We start from the raw sequence: 7409 nt of genomic DNA on the forward strand, positions 1-7409 counted from the left end.
CAAGACCTTGTTGAACACTGAGGCACTCAGCAGAGATTTCAAAAAGGTCACACCAAATACACATAAATACGTTAGTCCTAGAGTTAAGGCTGCTCTAAACCTAACCTAACAAAGCTTAAAAATAAGCTTTAATGGAAGGAGCTAATTTATAAGAAATTTAACTACAAGCCAAAATAAATTTCACAATCTACAGATGATAACAACAAAATCCAGAAACTTGACATTCTATCCTAAATGTCCAGCATCCAATCAAGAATTATAATATATAAGAAGAATATTTAGGAGAAAAATCAGACTGTAGAAGCAGATCTAGAAATAACAGATGGTGAAAAAAGCTGACAACGATCTTTTAAATAGCTATATAACTATGCACAAGATTTTAAAGAAATACATAAACTCAAGGAGGACAAAAGGAAATATTTTAAAAGAATCAAATATAACTTGCATAACTGAAAAATATGTTACCCTAAATAAAAATAATGTACTGGCAATTACACAGTAGATTAGATACCACAGAAGAAAAGATCAGTGAACTTTAAAAATAGCAACAGAAACAATCCAGACTAAAGGATAGAGAAAAGAAAAAGGCTGGAAAAAAATGAACAGAGCCTCAGTGACCTGGTGAATAATATCAAGCAGTCATTAGATAATTACAATACTGTAATAATGGGGGGGGTAGAAAAAAACATTTGAAAAAATAATGGTCAATTTTTTTCCAAGTTCAATAAAAACTATGACCCCACAAATCCAAAAAGCTTAATGAACCCAAAGCAGGATAAATACAAAAAAAACAAAACCAAAAAACATAAAAGTGCAACACCATCTAATTAATAAAAACCAGTGATAAAGATATGGGGGTAAATATGAAAGACACAAATACCCAATATAATTTGTGAAAAAAGAGGACATCACTACAAGTCCTACAGACATTAAAAGGATGAGAAAATATTCTGAACAACTTTGTGTCAATGATTTGGCAGCCCAGATGAAATGCTCAAATTCAAACAAATTATTCAAAATGTTTCAAATTATTAACTAGTAATATATTAAAGACTTGTACAAAATCACAGGATACAAGGTCAACATAAAAAAGGTCAACATAAAAAAAATCAACTGGGGCGCCTGGGTGGCTCAGTTGGTTAAGCGACTGCCTTCGGCTCAGGTCATGATCCTGGAGTCCCTGGATCGAGTCCCGCATCGGGCTCCCTGCTCGGCAGGGAGTCTGCTTCTCCCTCAGACCCTCCCCCCTCTCATGTGCTCTCTGTCTCATTCTCTCTCTCTCAAATAAAAAAAAAAAAAAAAAATCAACTGTACATTTTATGGTAACAAGGACAATATGAAATTGAAAATTTTAAAACACCATTCACAACAGCATAAAAATATGAAATATGTAGGGATAAACTTAACAAAGTTTGTATGAGTCCTATATGTCAAAAATTATAAAACATAGCTGAAATAAATTAAAGAAGATCTATATCAATGTAGAAATATATGATGTTCATTCACTAGAAGATTCAGTGTTGTTCAGATGTGAATTTTCTCCCCAATTTATCTACAAAGATGAGTGGGGAAATGGGTGAAATAAGTGAAGAAAATTAAGAGCACACTTATCATGATGAGCACTGAGCAACGTATAGAATTGTTGAATCACTACATTGTACACCTTGGTGTGGCAAACTGATATAACACTGCATGTTAATTATACTTGAATTAAAAGGAGAAGTGAAAGGGAAAAATAATTAAGTAGTAAATTTTATGTAATGTGTAATTTACCACAATTTTTTAAAAAAATTAAAAATTAGAAAATTTAAAAATAATAAAAATTTTTAGATGTCAAAAAGTGTATGAAAATTCAATGGACCTGGAATAACCGAAACAATTTTTCAAAAAATAAAATATTTGGAAGACTTATCCTATCTGATTTCAAGACTTATAAAGCTACAGTAATCTAAACAGTGTGATCTATAATATTGATATACATATAGATCAATGGTACAGAATAAAGAATACGGAAATAAATCCATCCATATATGGTCAATTAATTTTTGACACAGATAGAAATATAATTGAGTCGGAAAGGATAGTTTCTCAACAGTGGTGCTAGAACAACTAAATATCCTTTTTTTTTTTTTTAATGAACCCAACCCTGACCTCAGACCATTCACAAACATTAACTCACCATGTGTCATAAACCTAAATGTAAAAGCTAAAACTACAAAGCTTCTAGGAAAATATCCTAATTGAAGTTCATTACATTCACAAATTTCTGTCCTTAAATGAACTCTGTTTAAAAAATAAAAATGAAGAGATACTAGCCACAGACTGGCAGAAAACTATAGATATACATAACAGAGGACTTTTGGGCAGAATGCATAGAGAACTTCTATGACTGAACAGGATGCCTGGGTGGTGCAGTCTGTTAAGTGTCTACCTTAGGCTCAGGTCATGATCCCAGAGTCCTGGGATCAAGTCCCGTATCCGGCACCTTGCTCAGCGGGGAGCCTGCTCCCTCTTACTCTCCCCCTGCGTGTGCTTGCTCCCTCTCTCTCTGACAAATAAAATCTTTTTTAAAAATAAAAATAAAATAAAATAAATTTTTAAAAAGAACTTCTATGACTCAATAATTAAAAAGACAGAAACATCAATGAAATAATGGACTGAATGGTTGAGCAGACACTTCACATCATTAGTCACCGGAGCAATACAAAGTAAAACTGCTAACAGATACCATGCCACACCAAGAGAAAGGCTAAAATTCAGAAGATGGCCAATATCAGGTATTGGCAAGGACCTGTGGCAACTGAAAAATCTCTTATGTTGCTGATGGAGATGGAAAATGATGCAACTACTTTGGAAAACTTTTGACAGTTTCTTGTAAAACTTACGTTTACCTTAGCACCCCGAAATCTCAGTCCTAGGTACATATCCAAGAAAAATGAAAACATATGTCACACGAAGACTTGTACATGAATATTAATAGCAGCTTTCTACATAATAGCAAAACCTGGAAAAAAATGCAAATATCCAACAACAGGTGAGTGGTTTACTCAATCTCTGACGAATCCACACAATGGAATACTTGCATAAAAAGAATGAACTTCTGATCCTGGCAATAATGTGGATGAATCTAAAAAACATTTTGATAAGTGAGCAAAGCCATACACAAAAGAGCACACTGTGTGATTCCATTTACGTGAATTCTAGAATAAGCAAACCTAGTGCTTAGTCACAGAAAAGACATCGGTGTTTACCTGGGGCTAGCATGGGGGAAGGTAATCAGTGATTCCAAATGGTGCACAAGAGAATTTGGTGGGGTGGGGGGTGATGGAAATGTTCTATACCTTGACTGTGGTAGTGGTTACATGGGAATATATGCTTGTCAAATCTCATCAAAGTGTACACTTAAAATGGGTGCAAATAAATAATAAAATACAAAATTTTATCATATGTAAACTATAATATATCTTAATAAAGTTGATTTAAAGGGAAAAATAAACAATTAAAATTTTTTAAATCAAAAAAACAACTTAAAGCTTTAAAGTTTTCTTAACATTTCCAGAATACATTTCCAGAATTTCTTAACATTTCCAGAATAAAGACCAAATCCTGAACATGCTCCATGAGCTGCTAAGCGGTCTATCCCTAGCTCCTTCTGCAGTCCACCTCACCTCCCACCACCCAAACCTCTCTGCACCTTGGGCATGCTGGCTTTCTTTCCCTTCTGGAAAAGTCAAGATCTCTCCAAATGCCAGACCTTAATTTTTTTTTAACCTAGATTAATCATAATCCTCAATTCATGGTACACTCTCATTGTAGGATATGCGTGGCCTGATTTAATTTAATTGACTACTAAGGTTGTTTTGTCTTGTTTTGTTTTGTTTTTATAATGGCTTTCTTCTGACTTCACTGTTTCTTTCTAGGTAATCTCATCAACTTTCACAACTTTAATCACCGCCTACATATTCATGACTTCCTTGTACATCCCCAGCTAACTCAGATCCCATGGAAGTTATGGAGCCCGCTATCCAGCTGCCCATCGGGATGTCTCAAAAGCATCCAAATTCAACACAGTCAAAAACAAACTCATGTTCTTCCCAACTGTTCTCAGTAAATAGTCCACCATCCTCCTACTTCACAAATAAAAGATAAGCATCATCGACTCTTTCCTCTCCTTCAGGCCCCATATTCAATCCAAAATTATCGATTTTTACTTACTATTATTTAAATTCATCTACTTCTCCCATTACCTCATCTTAATCCATGCTGCCATCACCTCTCACCTAGAGTGTTGATACAGCCTCCCAACCAGCCTTCCCCACGTTCTCTCTGACCACCACTCATAAAATATCTTCAATGCAGCCAGAATGAGATTTTTGAAACATTAAGTATCATGTCATGATACCACACCACTAAATCCAAGTCATTAACAGGACCTATGAGATCTGACATGGTCTACTCCCTACCTCTCCCCTGAGCCTCACACACACACACCCTCACCTCCCACACCCCACTCTCTCTGCCACCCAGGCACATGGCTTTTTCTCTGTCTCTGGAAAACAATCCCCTCCCCAAGTGCAAGACTTTTTTTTCTAATCTCAGAGAAGCAGAATTGTATCAATCATAATCTTTACTTAATGACTCACTGTCATCATTGCTCATCCATGACTTGGCTTATTTACTTATTTATTTGCTTAAGTTGGTAAGTAATTTTCTGCAATGTAATAAACACTCATCATCCCACTGACCAAAACAAAAGCAAATAATCAACAGCAAACCATCTGATGACCTCATATTTCATCCTCCTGGTTATCAACCATCATCCTGAATCTTGTGTTTATCATGCCCTTGCCTTACTCTGTATAGAGTGTGTGTGTGTGTGTGTGTGTGTGTGTAAAATATAGCATATATTTCTAAAAATAATTTGAGCTGTTTTTGACTTTATAATAATAGTTCATACTGTCTTATTTGGGGACTTGTTTTTTTATTTAATATTACATTTCTAAAGTGTATCCATGTTGTTGCATGTTATGGTAGTTCACCTGTTTTGACCCGTATAATATTCCATTGTGTGGACATACTGTAGTTTACTTATCTACTCTCTGTTGATCACCAATCACATTGCTTCCTGGTTTGTTTGGTTTTTGATTATGAACAGTACTGCTATAAACATTCTTGCACATGCCCCTCGGTACATTTCTTGCTGTGTATTTCAGGGCATATGCGTGCTGGGCCTTAGGAAGTCACTGGCAGCCGACTGCCAAAGTGGTCACCCTGGTTCACACTCCCACCAGAAATGTCTGAGAGATCCCATGGTTCCATATTCTCTATAACACCTGGTATTGTCTGCTGTTTATTTTTTACTGAAGTATATTTGACTTACAACGTTAGTTTCAGGAGTACAACATCATGATTCAATATTTATATATATGTTGAAATGATCACCACAATAAGTCGAGTTAGCATCTGTCATCACACATAGTTACAGACTTTGTGTGTGTGATGAGATCTTTTAAGATCTACTCTCTTAGCAACTTCCAAATATGCAATACAGTATTATTATCTCTAGTCACGTGCTGTACATTACATCCCAGGACTTATTGATTTTATAGCTGGAAGCTTGTGCGTTTTGACGCCTTTCACCAATTTCACTCCCCCAGCAACCACCAATCTGTTCTCTGTCTCTGTGAGCTTGGTTTGGGGGGTTATTTTTTTTTTTGGATTCCACATGTAACTTGTCAGCCTTTTAATCATTGCCGGCCAGTGGTGTAAATGGTATCTGCAGTTCCTGACCACTAATTACACTGAACGTCTCTATATGTGTTCATCGGCCAAATAGGTTTTCTTCGCTAAGCAATTAATTTTTTTTTTGTCTTTTGCCTATTTTCAGGAGATTGCTTTGTGCTCTTCTAATTGATTTCTAAGAGCCCTTTACATTCTCTTCATTCCTACCCTTTGCGGTTTATGTCTATTACAAATACGTTCTCAGGCCCCAGGCCTTTACACATGCTGCCTGGGCAACTGGGCTGTTCCTCTTTTCCCACTTCATCAGGTGAACTCCTATTCATCGTCAGATCTCCTCTCCAGTACCACTTCCTCAGGGAAGCCTTCCCTGATTTCCCTGATTTGATCAAATGCTACTCCGTTACGCTCTCAAAGGATGAGGTAACACTCCTCAGCATTTCTGTAGCTCTAACCTTCACATGATTTTTGTGACTCTTTAATATCTGCCGCACAAGGGCAAAGATACATCACTTTTTGTGTGCTTTTATTTATTTATTGTGACTGACACAAAATTAGCCCTCAATAAATATTTTTAGATGAATGAGTAAGTGTTACATTTGTATGTGTGTTATCTCACACCTGCTCAAAATGCAGTTCTGGTCATGCTGTGTGAGCTTCCCTCTCCCCTCTACTTTTCTCTCACTGTCTTTATCCACACCTCTTCTTGCTTCCTCCTCTCTTCCCCACTTCCTATAAGCCTTCCCCGGCACAAGGAAGGAATTCAGTGGCCACATGCCTGTCTGAGGAGCTTGTCATTTCACAGGAGGGAAAAGTCAGATGAAAAGAGACCAGATCTGAAAGACACAAAAGACAACCCAGAGGGCTGGTAACGACCACTCTCCCACCGTCACGACTACACAGGGAAACCAGCAGTACGGAGGCCGTGCTCGTTAATTCTGTATCTTATTAACTCGTGACAAGAAGGCCATCACCCGGAAGGTGTTGGGCTTTATGCACCAAATGCCTTTGGTTTTACGGAGCCAGAAGCCATTTTGGAGAATGATGGTGAATGGGAAGTGGGCTCCAGGAAGGGGGAGGGGCAGGTGCACCTGTTGCTTGGCTTCATCAGAGGCGGCATTATGCTTGGAAAGGCCAGACCATTCCAGCAGACACTGATCCGGCAGCCCCGCGTCCCAGTCCCTCAGCAGTCAGGTCTTCCAAACAGGCCTGTTAGAGGCCCCGCAAGCCCGTCTGCTGACAGCCAGCCCTCCCTTACCGAAAACACAGATACTTCCAAGCTGCCCTCTCTGCGGGCGGTTACTTCTTAGGTTCTTTTCCATTTCTGTCAAGAAATGAAATGGCCGAGAAGATCTCCTTTGACTCCCTTTCCACCCGTGCCTCCCTCTGAAGGACGAGCCCTGGCCTGGGAGCCGCCGCCCGGCCTGCAGAGGCTCACTCTCTGGCCCGCAATGAGGAGAGCGAGTCTCGGTGCAGCATCGCTGGGTCGGTAAACATTCTGGCCATTTTCAAGTATTATTTCCCCCTTTAGGACAATGTACTTGGGTTTGGGTTCTTTTCGCTTTGTTTATGAAGTAATGTTTACAGCAAGAGGGATGCACCTGTTCCACAGGCCCATTAGACTCCGAATTGCTCCTCCCTGAGCAGAGGCATGGAGGAAAGCCGGCCTT

This window comes from Leptonychotes weddellii, chromosome 2, assembly GCF_054177405.1.
Source record: "Leptonychotes weddellii isolate Sample4059 chromosome 2, ASM5417740v2, whole genome shotgun sequence".
NCBI classification, from domain to species: Eukaryota; Metazoa; Chordata; class Mammalia; order Carnivora; family Phocidae; genus Leptonychotes; species Leptonychotes weddellii.